The sequence below is a fragment of the Octodon degus genome, unplaced genomic scaffold (assembly GCF_000260255.1).
Source record: "Octodon degus isolate 3935 unplaced genomic scaffold, OctDeg1.0 scaffold00179, whole genome shotgun sequence".
Taxonomy (NCBI): Eukaryota; Metazoa; Chordata; class Mammalia; order Rodentia; family Octodontidae; genus Octodon; species Octodon degus.
The window spans coordinates 2,917,912-2,935,911 of NW_004524755.1; positions in this window are offsets into that span (position 1 = coordinate 2,917,912).

Here is an 18,000-nt window from a genome sequence, read left to right on the forward strand (position 1 = left end):
TTTATGATAAAATGGGCTGAACTAGAAAATGTTCTGTTGAGTGGGTAAGTCAGGCACAGAAAGACAAGGATCACATAATGTCACTCATGTATAGAATCTAAAACTGTGCAGTTACCAACACCAGACAGATCAGAGGCAGGGGTGGGAGAGAAGGAAGGTCATCAGTGGGCACGAGGTCACAGCGGGACGGGAGGAAGAGGCTCTGGTGGGCTGTTATTGCACTGGAGCCTGACTCTGAGTGACAATTAAGTATGCGTACTTCTAAAAGCTAGAAGAAAAGATTTGTAAGTAATAAATGCTGAGAAATAGACACGATTAATCTAATCTAAGCCTTACACAAAGTGAACATATAGTGAAACATCACAAAGTACTGCCACTGATACATATAATTTCTATAATTTAATATGTTAGAGAAAGCATTTAAAGAAAAAAAGTGCAGCAAATGAGAAGGAAGGCTTAGGAATGCGGTGCCTACTGCTGCGTCTCCATCAGCGCTCCTGTTTGGAGACCCAGTCTCCTAGTTCCCAAAACACCAGTATCTAAGCGCATCGGTGAGCACCACACTCATTCGGCTGCTCCTCCTTCTCAGTCCACTGTGCATGTCCCCCAGATAGCCCGGTTCCTTGGTGCTGATGATATCCTTTGTCTCTATTGCCTCCTCCCTAGTTTTCTTGATTCTTACAAGTTTGTGCTTTAAAATTTCCCTAACTCAGTTTTGGTGACACTTTAAAGGCCACACACGGCACAAGTCACTGAGTGGTCCCTCACATGCAACCGAGTCTTCTTAGCTTTCTTCACTACCATCCCAGCCCTGTACATGGCATATCCTCTGCATTGTGTTTCTAGCCAAAACCAAAATCACTAGGTAGCGGAAGAGCTGCTGTTCTTCTCCAACCAACTCCACTGCGGTAGGCTTGGGGAGGTGGCAACTGAATTTACTCTGTAGATAAATAACTTGCTGGAAAAATTTTCAAATTCGTGCCTCAGCAAAAGGGTTTATCATCATATAATAGTTTTTTAGGGGTTTGGAAACTGGTTAATTCCCTAAGTCCCAGTCCCCAAGTTCTGTAGGTTCAGTTCAGATGTCGAGAGGCCCCAGTGAAACTTGTTAAGGACTCTTGATACACTACTTACCTACCTACCTACCTAAACACACACACACACACACACACACACACACACACACACAAAAGCATAGGCCTGTTCTAGGACCTAATAATCAAAGGGTGCCTAATTCAACAAGAAAGCTGTTTTATCTTCCAATAACTGTGGCAAAGGAAGGCTCCCTTTTAAAGAACAAGGCCTTTTTTAGCTATCCCCAACTGTTGGTTTGTCTCCTTGGCTTCTAACCTTGCCTCCAGGCGTTTTTCCTGATTACCATTCACCTGCAATGCATCCTCCCCAACAGGGCTGCATTTGCTTTCTGTCCCCATCTTCCTGTGCCAAACAAGGACACAGCTGCAATCAATACGGAGTGCTTCCAACTTCAGATGCAGTGCGGACTTCCAGATGAGGAGGGATTTTGAAATCCAGGTCCCAGGGGAAAATTTAGAGCTCTTAGTTAGGGATAAAGCCCTCGTGTTGTCCAACCATCAGAGACTCCGATTTTTTCCAGCCCTTCTCTGGCTGTGTCTCAGGGTTATGCGTACACCTGGCCAGCCGTGTCACAGAATTGCATACAAGAGTCCATGACTACCCATAGGATGCTTAGAAAAGTTTTGACCTCTGCTTATAAGCACTACACTCCTAGTACAATGAATCTTGCTTACTTGTTCTAGTTAATAGTCTTTCTTCTTGTAGAAAAAAAACCTGAAATCCTTATTTTTAGTGATAGTTGTCAAAAATATAATGATGGGCTCGGGCCACTAGGGAGATTGAGTGGAGCTTTGATATGGACAACACCATGAGACAGTATTCCTTGGGAAGGAAGTGAAAGAGAGACACAGTCACCCACTAATGTAGCCAAGATGCAGGTGTATTTTCTAGAACAGCCAGCAGAAAGAGCTTCCACCTCTAAAGACTGTTTTTTTCCTCGAACATGATTGAATATGCAGCCTCATGTTCATGTTGCTAATATCATAGTTTGGCAAAAGATGCCTTTCTTTATAATAGTTTCAGTTGCCAGGCCCCTGAATAGAGATGATGCATTATTACCCCTTCACATTAACTATTCAGACTGAGTCAACGACAGCTTGATGAGGCACCTGATTTTGCATAGAGAACGCACCATGGTGAACTCGCTGTTCCATATGCAGGCAGAGGAGTCTGTTCTTTTGTTTATCGGCACTAGGTCATTCAGAGGTGCGGTACCAAGGGCTCCATCTTAAACGTGTTAAGTGGCTCCTGAGATGGCCTGGAAATTAACTGGTCAATTACACATACAGCCTGGATGTCTGTCTAATTGACAATGACTACATTTTGATACTATATCTGCTTAGGAGATTATCTACAAATTGCCTTATGCAGTGGATGGTTCCAAATTGTTGTACAGACATCTGTTTTCATTGGCCACAAACATGCTATTTACAATGACAATTTCATCATTAACTGAAGCTGTAGCTTCACCTACCATATTATCCTGAAAGTTTTTAACATTTTTATCAATATCTGGAGGGGGAATGAAGAGTTTATGAGATGTATCTTTCTATTCGTTCACCCAAAACATACTGTGTACGTGTACATGCTCCTTACATGATTCATTTCATATTGACCCTGGAGTTGTAAAGAACTGTGGTCCTCACCCCAAGCTTAATGCTAGCCATGCAAAGGTTCTGCAAGAATTTCTCCTCATGAGACCAGTGTACAGTTGCTTAACATTCAAACTAGGTCCCAGAGAAAACTATCAGACAGACTCCTACTAACAGACATTTCACAAAACATCTGATCTGTCCTCAAAACTGTCAAGGACACCAGAACTGAGAAAGGGCCGAGAAACTGTCTCTGTCTAGACAGGCTTGGGGAGATAAGATGTCTCAATGAAATTTGATATCCAACATGGAATCCTGAGATGGAAAGAAAAAGTTAAATCAATAAATTATGGAAATATAATGACTGGTGATGTAGTGATATTGGATTATCAGATTTTACAAATGTATCATACAAATTTAAAATAAGGAAAATTGGGTTCAAGTTATGTACACTACTTCTGCAAATTCACTGAAGTCTAAACCTATTCAAAAATTTAAATTAATAGCTTAAAAACAAATAAAAACAAGATCATATCTAAATAAAAACAAGATATTTCAAAGAAGGATGTTGGCCTCTGGGTAAAACTGTCATCTTCTAATTTAATATTTATATTGTAGTGGAGAATAGAATGTAGCCTTGGATCACTTGAACAAGTTGGTTTCTCTGAAATTCTGCTTCTTCATCTGTTTTCTGTACAATGAGAGTCCTGATGGTGACCTCACGGCCACCTGCAGAACGTCAGATGGGTGGGATTTAAAAATGCTAGTGTGTAGCCAGGCATGCTAGTGCGTACACACACACACACACACACACACACACACAGAGAAAAATGCTATCATGGTGTCTGCAAATAGGAAATGTTCACAGAAACAGCGGTGGCTGTAAATAATAATAATAATAATAATAATAATAATAATAATAGTAATATATTAGAATCTTCCTATTGTGCAGCTCTGCCTTCAGAGCAAGATGATCTTAAAGAGTAGCACCCAGTTTTCTTCCCAACAGAGATTTGTGGTTCCCAGGACATGTGGAAGCACGAGCTTGTAAGGTAGGTTCTCTGTACCCAGGAGAGCAGGCAGGATTTCTATGAGGGGAGGGAGGCTATTGAATGCCAAAATCTTTGCTAAATTGGAATGAGGGCCATGGCTTAAAGCTGCTAATAGATTAGTCACATGTTGTTTCTTGACTTAAGTTCACTGACACATCCCACTGGTGGATTGGATGGAAGCAGTGGAAGGCACAGCACATTGGGTGGATAAAACTGCCCTTGTCCAATCTCTGTGATGCGCCCCCACCCCCTCGGTCTGTGCATCATGGAGCATCATCTACATACTTGTTACAATGAGGAGTCATTGATTTTCACATCCAATTTGATGCTTGTCTTGTGGTTTGTGATTTGAAAATCTATTCTACTCAGAAGGAAGCTCCAAATGGCCAGTAAACTTAACAAATCTTGAACTCTAACTACCCAGAAAACAGCCTCTGAAATTGATGAGTTGAAAGTCAAGGGCATTTTGTCTTCTGTTTCCTCAGATCTGTGAAACATCAGCTCTATTAAAGGAAAAGAGAATACAGCTTCTATTTTTCTAACCAATTGATAACAGTAAGTTTTCCCTATAAAAACCACTTTTGTCTCTTATATTAAAAAATCTTAGAAGGCAGGAACACCTGGCACTCACTGAGGGCCTCTAGACAGATGCTCTGTAGAGTATCTCTGACTTCCAATCACAGCTAGGACCCTCTTCAGCTGGAAGTAGCCAGATTGGTCTTTGACCCTTGTGCACTCATGGCAGTTAGGGGCACTTCTTCAGGGGTAGGGAGAGTATTACAGGTAAGTTAGGTAGAAACATTGTAGGCAGACAGGGCTGGGCCCTGCAGAAGTCAATGCAGAAGACAATTGTGGCTGGAAACGCTTTCACTGAAGGCCAGGTTTCAAGGCAAAGGAGAACTACTCATGTACTTGCCTGGGGATGAGAAGTGGAGATTGGTGCTCTAGGTAGGCATCAATCACCTTGGGTGAAGGACCAAACCTCCTTAGCCCGCCCCTTCCATGAACGTCCTTCCCTGCTCTTGTGCACTTGCTACACGACCTGTTTCCCCAGTTGATCCCCACTGAATCAGTGCTACCCAAACAACTATACTTGTTTGTACTTATTGGTTGTCCATAGTTTTGTCCCACCTCACACCCATCCTATGACTTGCCACTGGATCAGTATTACCTAAATGACTATACTGGCAATCTTATAGATTGGTTACAGTTCTGTCCCACCTTAAACCTGTCTCACCTCATAGCTTTGCTCAATAACACACCCTTGAGAAGTATAACTGGTGGGCAGCGCACTTTCTGGACCCTCTTTCCCTCTCAGACAGACGCTTTCTTTCTCTCAATAAATTCTTCCTACTGTTAAAAAAAGAAATTATTAGAAGAGACAAACTATTCTATGGTACCCATTACAGGTTGATGCTTTATTTGGGTTAGAACTTTACCTTTCATGCTTGGCTTGTTGCATATCCAGCAGTCGTGCTATATTAATGTCCACATGAAAATCAGTCACTGCAAGCATTACTTCAAAGAGTAAGTCAAACCCACAGGTATCTAACAATTTCTAGTCCTTAGTTTTACACTGTTGACTGGTAGACAGGCTCAGCAATTGGCCACTGAAAGACACTGCCATCACCTGAGTTCACAGAAGGTAGACGGGAACGGTGCTTATTAATCTGCAGTTTTGGTTCATCACAGCAAACCATCACAGGAATAGGAATGACCTTCACAAATGGGCTACAATGAAAACCAGTGAGTTTTCTAGCTTTAAAACAATGTTTTCAAGACCCACAAAAGAACCAAAAGTACTGCAAAGCAAAACTATTCCTTTAGGGTAAATTAGAGGGCAGATGATTCTCTTAGAACACAGGCACAGAGGTGATAAAAGGTGGTGGTGGTCTCTCAGTTCAGACTTGCTAGAGGGCTTGCAGGTGAGGACCCATTCAGAACAGGAACCCATCAGAGCAACAACAACAAAGAAGGTGGCTCCTGAAAAGATGCCAAATTCCAGCCCATGTTTGATTAGTTTTAGACATTTTTCATTCAGAAAAATTCCATCACCATGGAAAAGAACATATTACTTGTTGGGAATAGGTGTTGGGTGTTGTATTAAAGACCATGAAAAGAAAGGGGGATTGATTTATACAAGGGAGATTTTCAAACACATTTCAGAAACATGACTACTGCATGAAGTGGAATATACCTTCTGTAGATGCTGCTTATACAAGGTGACCTTCTCACTCCCAAGCTTTCTCTGGATCATCTTCTCCCTTGCTAGGAGAAAAGAATCAGAAAGAAGGAGATGATAAGTAGTAGGTTTCATCAACAAGTACCTGCTTCATAGTTTCCAAGAGCTTGAGCCCTACAGCCACTTCCCAGACTTGCTGTATCGTAGTTTGTTCATTCTCTGAATGGTATCACCGCTAGGACACAACCTGTGGATTGGGTGACACAAGTGAATGCATTCAGAGGCATTTGTTGAGAATTTGCTGCTCGAGTCATCATGGTCATTCAAGCTGTAGGTGGTTAGATTGCTCCGGTGCATTTCCAGCCTTAAGACGGGACAGGAGAAGGTGTGATTGGCATAGTGAGATGCAGGGAGTGATGGCAAGCTCTCCTCCAAACATCCCCAGCCCTGGATGGCAACAGGAGGATTGGGCATTCCTGCACTCAGGCATTCCCTGGCCCCTGCAACCATAATCGATTTGGAGCAGACCCAGAGCCTGTGACTCCAACGAACAGCCAGCACCCAAAGATAGGAGCCTCACTTGTCTTGTTCCTTGCTGTGCCTTCCACCACTTTTTTGAAGAATGTTAAATTTGGGGCATAATAAGATGGTCACACCTCTTTTTTTCCCTGGGGTTACCTAATGCATAGAACAAACGTGATTTTTACTTACTTTATCTTACTCTTATGGAAGGACTGCCTGGCTCAGAATGAAACCGACCCAGAGGACAAAAGAGAAGAAAAGAGTGCTAGGTTACGAAAGATCACCCAGCGCCTAGAAGCAGCTGTACCTGGAGAGAACTGGGACTTTCACTTTTTAACTAGAAGTTAATAATAAAATCAGTGTCTGTGTGCTTGTCGTTCTTTTAAAATCAGTTTGAGTGGGGTTAATTACTTGCAGATCACAAACCTCTGGCTTTCGCCCACCCTGTGCTTGGCCCTCTCAGACAGCAAGGGTTAGACTGTGGGGAGCAGCAGTACAGAAGACGTGCTCGCCGGTGATAGGGTAGGATGTGTAGGAGCAGATGCAACTCTCTAGACCCCTGTGGCTGGGCGACTCCACCAGTCCTACGGAATTTGGAAGGAGAGGAACCTCCTCACAGGGGCGAAGGACCCCCAGCCCTCTGGACCAAGTTCACCTGGCCAAGCACTTTGCATTCCACCCCCTGCTAAGTTGACATATCTGGGGACATACAGGTCTACTTCAAAGTTACACCTTTTTGAAACCTTTCATTTTTATTTATTTATTGGTTTTGCTGAATTTTTCCTTCTGGACTGGCCTCAGCTCCTTCCTTTGTTCTAAAAGGTCCCTTCTCCACCCAAATCACTGAGGACGAGTACATCTTGTTTGCATTTTAATTCATGTTCAGCAGAGGACCTGGAGGTAAGCAAGGGCCTCCTGTAATCAATTACTGCGCTGGCCAAGCCAGACATATTTCATCTTCTGATTGGACCCTCAGGGCTGAATTTGCAAAGAATGCACCCTAAGCCATTAAGCCAATAAATGAACCTATTTTCAAAAGGGCCATTTATTTTCCATTGGATTTAGTGGTCTGGGAGGAGGCTTGCAGCCACTGTGAACACAGTCGCTATGGTCTGACCACTGAATGTTGAGGCCCAAAGCACTGCTTGGGTAACCTCTGTCCCCAGCCCTGTGTCCAGGTAGACACAAAGTTGAATGTCCTTCCTCTGTCATTGAGTCAAACTTCAACAGAAAATGAGTTCTAATTAATATCTGCAAAGGATGAGAATTAAAAAGGTTTAATTCCACCCTCATATTGTACAAGGGGTATACATTCTGCTCTTCATTATGTTCAAATCTTTCCAACTTCACGTCATTATATAATTAACTCCGCATTGATTGCACATCAATGAATAAATTGAACCCGGCCTCCTGCCTTTCCTGTTGCCCTTCCTAAGGAAACATCAAGGCTTCTTTGCTGACTTTCTGAGGCAACACATTTCCAATCTGCCTCCTAGGGATCCAGGGTGTTAAGTTTTTATTCTTTGGTGTACCGCCCCCATTCAAGGGTCGCGTCTAACTTTCATATTTCTCAACAGAATGTATTCACATTAGGGCAGGCCAAGTAGCTCAGGGGATTAAAGCATCTGCAAGCAGGTGCAGGGGCCAGGGTTTGATCCGTGGGCTGCTGCACTGGCCCCACCCCCAGGGCATGCAGAGATGACAATTGAGACTGGGATTGGTGGCAAGTGCCTGTAATTCCAGCACTTGGGAGACTGGAAACAGGTGGAGCACTATGAGTCCAATGTAGTAATGAAACCCTAAACACCCTGTAGGCCCCTAAAATACAAAATAAATAAATAAATTATTCACATTATTTAAACTTCCCACCAATACTTTTCCAAATATGTCCCACAGAAAACTGGTCCTCCTGCTGTAGCCTCCCCAGGCATGTAATCCCACTGCTGGGATTACGCATGTACCACCATGCCTGGCAAGAAGCTTCTGAACAACAACAACTAAAAAAAAAATTTAAGAGCAGAACAGGACCGGCCCACAGGCTAATAAGTTTAGGAAATGATATATCCACTAATCTCCCCCACCAAAGATTGAAGTGTCACACTAAGTGCTAATTCTGTGCAAAGTCAAATAAGACAAAAATCTATGTAGCTTGATTGCACGCAGTATTTTCAAAATCATCAGTGGAACCTTTTCATTATTTCAGATCCCAAAGCCATCAGTCTGGGGAGCCAGGTTTAGATGATACTTCAAGGACAAATGCTAAATCCTCTCTAGGCTGAGGAAAAGCAATTGAGAAACCACGTTCCTGGAGTTTGATGGCACCTACCTGTGACTCTGGCACTCCGGGAGGCTGAGGCAGGAGGATCACAAATTTCATCTCCGCCTCGTCGACTTGGCAACTTAGTGAGATGAAAACCTTCTCCAAAGGAAAAATGACAAAGGAGACTGGGAGGTTAGGTCAGTGTGATGTCCCCCCAGTTCCATCCAGGACCTCAAAAGAAGACAAACAAAAGCCCAAATGGTGTATGTGGGTTTCTACTTAAGATTACATTTTCTAAATCAAGGCCCTGGGCTTTACTCAGGATATGAAAATGCTTGGTCAGCACGGTTCCCTGGTCAGAGAGCAAACTTTTGCTAAGATGCTTTTAAATGCCTGCTTTGATTAGATAACCGGAGCTCTTAAAATAAGAGGTAATAGTGGGCACAAAAGATAACAATGAAGCTCATGAAAGTTCTTCTTGACTTCCTATGGTGTCTAGGAAGGGTCTGCGCCCGGGTCCTCTGGAAGCTCTGCTCCACTCCCAGTCTGCCCATCTCGGTCTCCACGCTCCATGGCTGTGACTCATGCTTTAGGAGTGAAGCAAGGGTGCCCAGGCCAAAAGCAAGAAGGCAGGTGGAAGGGGCCCCAGGGGACAGGGAGGAGTGAGCCCGGGGCCAGGGGCAGGGGCAAGGTGCCTCTGCGCTCTCCACCTGTCTCCTGGTCTCAAGGGTTTCATGAAGCCTGGTAGTTCAACTATGTACTTCAGTCATTTGAAAGAGTCAAGCAAGAGGGGGAAATCTTCATTCTTAAGGCATTTCTAACACTAAAAGCTTAAAATACTTCACAAATATTTTACACAAACACAAAATTTAAAAGATGGATGTGCCATTTGTTTGCAGGTGTGAGGGCTCATATTTGGTCCAGGAGATCACAGAGACCCCCACAGTAAGGGTCTGGCCACAGTTACAAAGGGAACCCCAAAGAAGCACGGGGGGGGTCCCAGTTCCTTCTTTTCACTCCATGTCAAATACACTCGGGTCAGTGATGGGCTCGTGTGCTGCTGGGGTCCCTTAGGATTGTGCCACGTAGCAGTGCAGTACTCATCTCTGTCTGTATAGGGATATTCTGGGATTTTGCACATGACACAGTTCCTAATGGCACATTTCTCAGATGGTGTGTCCCTTTTCCAGCCATGTACATTGTACTAACTTGTGCTGTCACATGGGAACTAAAGCCACCCGCTTGGCTTAGAGCCCATTCTTATTTACTTATAAGTGACACATCATTAGACTTATATCTCCTTTAAATAATCCTCCTTTCTTCCCCCTGCTCTCATACTCTATCCCAAAATGTCAAACTGCTATGTATTTCTGAAAAAAATATATCTTTACAGTACTATAAATGTCTGAACGCATTTCATATAACAGCAAAAACCACCACACACGGCAGAGGAAATTCAATCTACTGGCTGTTTCGTCTAGAAATGTCAAGCAACCCAACACCTAGTTTGATTGATTTTCTGAATTGTGCTGAATGAGCAGATTGGTAGTTTACATGAAATAAACACACTGTTTAATCCTTTTCTTTCCTAAATGTAGCTTCATGTCCAGTATCAAGTTCATTGTTATTAAGACACCCACATTATGAAGTAGTCTCCACTCTAAAGTATGCCACACCATTGAATAAGAAGCATCTGTGTGCTCGTTAGACAGAGGTTTAGGGGAAGAGGTCCTCACATGGCACTGTGGAGGTGAAATGGGTTGAGAGGGTCTGAGCTCTACCTGAAGAATTCTTCGCCAGAGAAGATCCTTACAACCAAGCCCAGGAGGAAGGCTCGTGAGGAGGGGCTCCCTGGAGATGAGGCATTTGAAGGGAGTCTAAAGACAAAGAAATGACTTTAGACACTGGAAGGGAGGGGACAGTACAGGCACAACACGGGAGCCATCATGGGCACGCTGTCATGGCCAAGGGGGCCCTCGGTCAGGAGAGCTGGGCTGGCTCTGGTTTGCAGTGGTCTTGGTACTTGGCGACCAAGGTTGAATCACATTAGGTATGTGCATGGAGGATTTCACTTTCTCTCTGCTCTCAGAAACACAGAACAGGTTAAAGACGAAGGCTCAAGTCCCAGCACCCCTGTTTCCTTGGCAATTGATGTAACTCCTTGGCTCAAGCTGCCGCCTTCCCTGGGCACTTCTGAAAGCACTGATGTCTATAGAGTACCTGGAATGTCTAAGGACATTTCACGTAACAGCAAAACCCACCATGTACTGCAGGAGAAATCTGATCTACTTGCTATTTTGCCTACAAATGTCAAACAACAAAATACCTGGTTTGGTAAATTAAAAAGGAAAAAATGACTTCTTTCTCTCAAAGCCAATGTGAAAGACATTTATTCATTAAACACAAATATTTATCAAACATCTACCATTTGCCAGGTATTCCTCTCAGTGATATGATTGTGTCAGAATGCTAAACTCCTTAGGAGGGGAGGGGTTGTCCTAAGTTGTCCCCGTTGTGATAAGGGGACAAGCAAGACACCAGGTAAATTATGCTAATACATCATGATAAGTCCTACAAAGGAAAAAACAGTCAGGGAAGAGAGTTAAAGTAATAGATGGCAAAGAGGAGTACACCGAACTGATGACTTTCGACTACAGCCCAGAGGAATACAGGTTTGTGGCCATAAACCCCATTGTCAAAACATCCCAGGCAAGTAGAGGAGCAGGTGAAGGGGTCCTGAGGCAGGAGAGTGGCTGGTGTGCTGGAGGCAGAGAGAGCAGGTGGGAGATGAGCTCACCATTGCTACCATGGGGCGAGGCGCGGAGGGAGTGCTTGCAGCCTCGTCGGGCCTCTGATGTTCCCAATGGCTTTGCCTTTTACTCTGAGTGATGCAGGAAGCTACTGGAAAGTTTCTGAAGTAGGTCACATAGTCTGGTGCTTTGAGTTGGATATTTTAGGCTGGAAAATATGTATGTCTTGATTAGTTGGAGAGGTGGTTTGGCCGCCATAAATGTTAGCAATATGCTTACTGTTTTTCTTAATGTTGGTATAAAAGGGAATGTCAAAACCTCTGAAGGATCCCAGAATTTTTTCAATCCTTTGCCCAGTACCGCGTTACAAGTCAGACGTCCATGACTCTGACCAATACTCTATTCCCCTCAGCAATGAGGTCCTGCAGGTCAGCTGTTGGGTCTGCCTCCCTTGATAACCACATCCCCTGAATCTGCTGGGTAAGGTGATCACACACACAAATGTCAAGCTATGTTCAGCTGCTGTGTGTAGGCAGGAAATAGTCAGGAAAACCCTTTCAGGGGATGCTGGCAGCTCCCAGGTGCCACCCCGAGTCATTCCTAAACCGGCTGAGAACATTGGTCACCACCAGGCAGCCCCACAGCACTCAGAGCTCCAGAGCCACCTGGGGGCTGGAAGCAACAGCTTCTAGTGTGTGGAGAGCACACCTGCTCCTCTTTGGTTTCAGGAGCTGAGATGATGATGTAGTGGGTGAATAATAATGACAATAATGCCAGAGCCACTTTCTTAGGCCATCAGCGGATAACGTTTTCTGAAAAGTTACATAGGTACAAAAATTCTGCAGAAAATACAGAGCCTTTTACCCAGAATTCCACATATGGACAAAAATATAGTTACATGTTTTGTTTTGTTTTGTTTTTTTTAAAAGAGGTAACCTGAAGTGCTTACTCTGGTCCTCCAGACTTGAGGGCTTAAAGGGGCTGGAGTTTCTATTTTTCAAGGTTGCCTCAAGGGTGCACTCGTCATGGGTAGAGGACTCAGCACAGCACTGTCAAGAAGCCATGGAGTGGGATGCGTGGGCAAGAGCAGGTACACTGGGGAGGAGACGCCACGGACAGGAAGGAGCCAAGAGAGACTAGCCTGCAAGCGCTGGGCATGTAAGGGTGTCTGCCATCCTCTCACTGGCTCACACTGTTCCTAAGCTGCATTTAAAAAACAACAACAACAACAACAAAAAACAACAACAACAAAAAAATGCATCTGCCTTCTCCTCTCTTTCCACAATTACAAGTACTGGGTCACGTTCAGGAAACCATATTTTAGGAAACGAGAGCCTTTCTTCCTGTGTAATTCCCCCAGCCCAAAGTGTGTCCTACACTATGTTCATAGGTGTTAATGAATCTGAATAGCGTCATAGGAAAGGGTGCCACAGTCGATGACGGGGGAATGTGGCCAGAGTTACACAACCACCATGGCTGCGGGGCTTTTACTGTACTTGAGAAAAAGCCAAGAGTGGGACAATGCGAGTAGAAGAATGTGCCAGGCTTATTTGAGTATGGAATTCTTTCTTCATGCTATTGACATTCTATAAGCCAAGCGGCACAAGCAATGAAGTTTGGAAACTTCTAGATTGGCAAGGACCCTGGACCTTGCACTCTCCAGACCAGCTGTTGTTACCATAACTGTGGAGTGTGACTTCTAATTGGTTTCCTCTGTTTGGCCCGGGGTCTAAGAGGACTCATGGGCAAATGAAGAGCCTAAGTTTAGAGTAAACCATGGGGACACAAAGAAGTGATAGCAAGAGCAGCCGAGATCACACTCAGTATCTTAAGCCCCTTCCATAAACAACACATGTGCCAGTTGCCAGCTGTATGTGTCTCGATGACAAGACTGCTGTGCTAGCTGTCAGTCAAGAGAAGCTGGGGGAATTCTCAAGAGGGGTTTTAAAAAATGCCCAGACAGATGTGCGTCTGGAACACAAACCCACATTCCATTCTCACCCCGAGGCAAGGGCCACATATTTAAGACAACTGCAGGATTCACCTTGTGTTGTCAACAGCAGATCCGTCAGTCACTCTCAGATAACACCTGACAGCCTGTGATTCACATTTGCATCCCATCCAAAATAGCTGCCTGCAGCTGCCTTTGCCTGGGTGGCGATCTCAGAGCTCGTCCCAGTGACACAGTCACCTCTCCATCATGCTCAGGGAAGTGAGTGTGGCGAGCACAGCATTGGGACCTCATGCCATCACGCCGGCACCACGCAGATTACGATGCCCCAGGTGAGACTCAGATAACCCACCCTGCAGGCCTTGTCCCAAGCTTTGAGCACAAGAAGCTGCACAAAGAGGTGAGGACCCATCAGCCTGCTGACTACTGAGGCCACCGAGAAGGCCTGAGTTTTCAGCCGGTGACAGTGGTCTGTGAGGTAAACTGCAGACTTGCGCAAGGAGGTACTTGTGAGCACCTTTACTGCAAAGGTGAGGGTCGTGGGAGCTGGCTTGGGCTTGAATCTTTCTGTACCACCCACAACCTTTGTCCTCTGTGGATGTCTTTACTGAACTTCTCCATGTTTCAGTTGCCTCACCTGAAAGAACTGACAGTGCCTGCTATGGCTTAGATCTCTAAGTCCCCCCAAAGCCTCATGCAACTCGTAGGAGGGCCTTGTCGGAGGTGATCGGTTTGTGGGGGCTTATAGGTGACCTGCTGCCAGGAGGCGGGGTCACCAGGACACAACCTGGAAGGGCTCAGCTTCTAGTCAGGCTGCTCCTTTCACTCTTTTCTGCTTCCTGTCACCTGGAGGTGAGCGGCTCTCCTCCACGCATGCCCTTTCACCACACCTTCCAGCTTTGGATTAAAGCCATGAGTCAAGCACACCCCTCCTCCTTTACATCACAGGTCATGGGTATTCAGTCCCAGCAGTGAGGAAAATCTCTAGCTCGGATTTAGGCTTCTGTGAATATTAAATATAGAGAGTATATATCATTTCCTATTTGGAATTACATAAAGTCAGCACACTCAGTACTTTCTCCAAGGCTGAAAAGTTCTATTTCTGAGCCAAGAATTAAATGGAGGATGTGACATTTTTCTTTTCAAATAATTTCTCCATTTCACTTCTTCTCCCTCTTCTCCAAAATATACTCCTCACACAGTCTCTGAGCTGCATTTTTCAGACAAACAGAAAAATATATGGTCCTCTATGGACAGAACAATGACACTCACATACCTTTTCTTATCCAAAATGTGCTTGTAAACCACACAGAATGGATAAGAAAGGACTGCGGGTACAGAGGATGTCATGTCATTGCTGGATCTGGCCTTCCTGGATGCTTAGTTTCTGTCACCCTTTTCCAAGGAATCTTGTTAAGGGCTGTCCTGGGCATTGCACAGCATGCATGTGCTTTGATTTGGTAAGGGCTTTGCTGGGGAGCTCTGTTCAGGAGGCTGGTTCACTGCATTTCAAACGACCTTGTCCCATTGAGACAAAAGGTACAATGAAATGTAGGGCTTCCATAGCCAGAAGGGTCTGGTTAACTGTGAAGTCAATTTTTAGAGGACAAATGGCATTGAAAAGAAAACCTTTGCCCCCAGTAGGACCTCAGAGCTGGTTGGAAAATAAGTGTTGGAGATTGAGCAGTAAAGAACACAAGGAGACAGAAGCAATAAGGCTGCCTGGGCCGTGAGGAAATCAGGGGGCAGCGGAGGCACAGAGGTCAGAGGCTTGGGGCAGGCAAGTGACAGGAAAGGGAAGAAGGAATGTGGGTGTCATGAATGGGCAATCTGGAGAACTCCCTCTGTGTACCAGACAACCCCAGAGGGAGGCGAGACGCTTCATATACCCACATGTGCAGAAAATAAAGAGACCCAAAATCAAGAGATGACAGAGGCAAGGCTGAGAATCTGTCCTACCAAGGAAGGACAGGCACCTGTGTACAGCAGCTGTCAAGCTCCATTCAACTAATTGAAAGCTGAGAAATACTTGATAAGAGGAGGTTTTTATCCCAAGTAAAAGCCAAAGTAGCCCAGGTACTAAATCACTTTCTGACGGGTCGGAGGGTCAGGTTCATAGAACCTCCCATCGGCCAAGGAGAAAGCTGAAATCAGCACCTCTCAGATGAGCACGGCGTGGTCACCAGGATTCTGCTGACTCCATCCTGACTGTAGGGAGGGATGGTCTGAGCTGAGTCAGTGTTCATTAAAACAACAAAAAAGCATCAATTCCACAGCACTGGACAATGCATGTGGCACAAGAGGAAGGAGTGCGAAGAGCGACTGAGGTGGGAAGATGTCCTGGAGCAGATGGGCTGAGGTGCCAAGGAAGCCACCAGGGTTCTTCACAGGGAAATCTTTGCCCTGGGCAGACATGTTTAGCTCAGAATGCTTGCTGGGTGTGCTGAGAAGCTGGAAAAACTGAAGTTGGAAAGAAGCAGGGGGATCCAGCCACAAACAGCCCTTGAGCAGGGGTGAGGTGGTCAGGAGTCTTGGCTGGAAAGAGGAATAATGCAGGGGAGCAGCAGAACCCCAGGCACATTACATGGGGCTTCTCTTCAAAGAGGAAGAGACTCAAGTAGGGAGATTTGCATATGGCGATGTGGAGTAGGATGGGATCTTTTAACTGGTGGACATCTGGCAACACGGCTATGAGGAGAACTCCTATCATAGAGGGACCTTCTCGGCACCACCAATCATGCCGTCCTACTTGACACACAGCTGAGACCTTAGATTTTCCAGTGTCTCATAAAGACCATGGTCTTCCCAACCATCAGAGATTCTCACATTTATTCTTAAAAATTCCACAGCTTAGAACCATATATGCGGTTTCTGAAATGTGTTACTAAAATTATTACTAGATATCCTGAGAAAAATGGTTCAATGGAGAAATGAAATTGAGAATCATAGCTGGAAGGGGAAGAGTTCAGGACCAGGAATCAGGAAATGCAAATTCCCAACTTTGTCACTTTTGGCCACAGGGCCTTTGGAAGTCATATTATCTCCTTTAACTCTTAGCATTTGAAGTCTGAAATACATAAATACCAGTCACTAACCAAATACAAAGACGTATGTGAATCCTCTGAAAATTCACAATGGAGTAAAGCTACCTAAATAGTGCAGGGAGAAGTCATCATGAGCTCACAAATGCTCGTCCACTGCTATGAACTGAATGTTGCACAAGTCCCTCAAGTTTAGGGGTTGAAACTCCACCCCATGCCCGGCCATTTGGAATAGGGCTTTTAGGAGGTAAGTAAGGTTAAATGAGATGATAAGGTTGGGGTCCTAATCTAATAAGATTGATGGTCTTATGTACAGAAAAAGAAGTGCAATCTCTCTCTCTATCTCTCTGTTTCTCTCTCTGTCTCTGTTTCTCCCTGTGTCCCTGTCCCTCTGTTTCTGTTTCTGTCTGTCTGTCTGTTTCTCTCTCTGTCTCTGTCTCTGTCTCTGTCTCTGTCTCTGTCTCTGTCTGTCTCTGTCTTGATCTCTGTCTCTGTCCGTGTCTCTCTCTTTCTCTCTCTCTTCTTCCATCCCTCTCTCCTTCCCTTCCTCTCTCCACACCTTGAAGACACAGCAAGAGGGTAACTGCAAATCAGAAAGCGGGCCCTCACTAGGACCTGAATGTGAGGAATTTCCACCTAGAACTTTCCAGAACAGTGACCAAATGAATTCCTATTACTTAAACCACCTCATCCATGGTATTTTGGCATGGCGGCCAGAACACACTAAGATTTCCATATGTGTTTGCCGTATCTCCATTGCTGAATAGAAACATACAAATTTCAGGAAGAACTCACTCTTTCCTCTCTTCTGAAAAAAACTCTGTATAGGAGGAACCTTGATTTTTTGAGACATGGGAAGGAAGATAGAATGCCTACAACTTAAAGGAAACACACAAGCCCTCCCTGATAAAGATAAACCCTGTAGAGAACTCAGTGCAGGATTTCCAACATGCAGAGCGAGGGTGCAAAAAGACACATGACATGGGAAGAATGCGTGAGCCACCTACAGAGCTCAGTGAGCAATTGTTTTTTCTTTATTTATAAAAAGGAAAAGCCTACATGCTTTATATTTTTAATTCACAATGAAAGCAACCATCAAAACCCACATATTAAAACTTGTATCCCTACAAATATCTATTGTTCTACAACACAGCAGGATAACTATGGTTGAAAGCAACTGAATTGAATATTTCTCTTTTAATCTTTTTATTTTGACTAATGTGAATATTTCAAATAGCTAGTAGAGCTAGCTCTGTGTGTCCACAACACCAAGAAATGATAAATGTACAAGGTGATAAATCGGCCAGCTCCTGTACACATTGCACATTGTATACTATACCCCATAACATGGACAGTTACTACGTGTCTATTAAAAAGAAAAATATATTTTTAAAAATATATACTCTTACATCTAAGATTATTTACTTTACTGAACAAAGTGATAAGTGAGAATACTGGTCAGTTATTTATCTCATTATTAGAACAATAGACCAGAACCTCTATAATCATGGAGATTTGGCTTATCGCAGCGGTATTCTGTGTTTGTCTTTTCTTC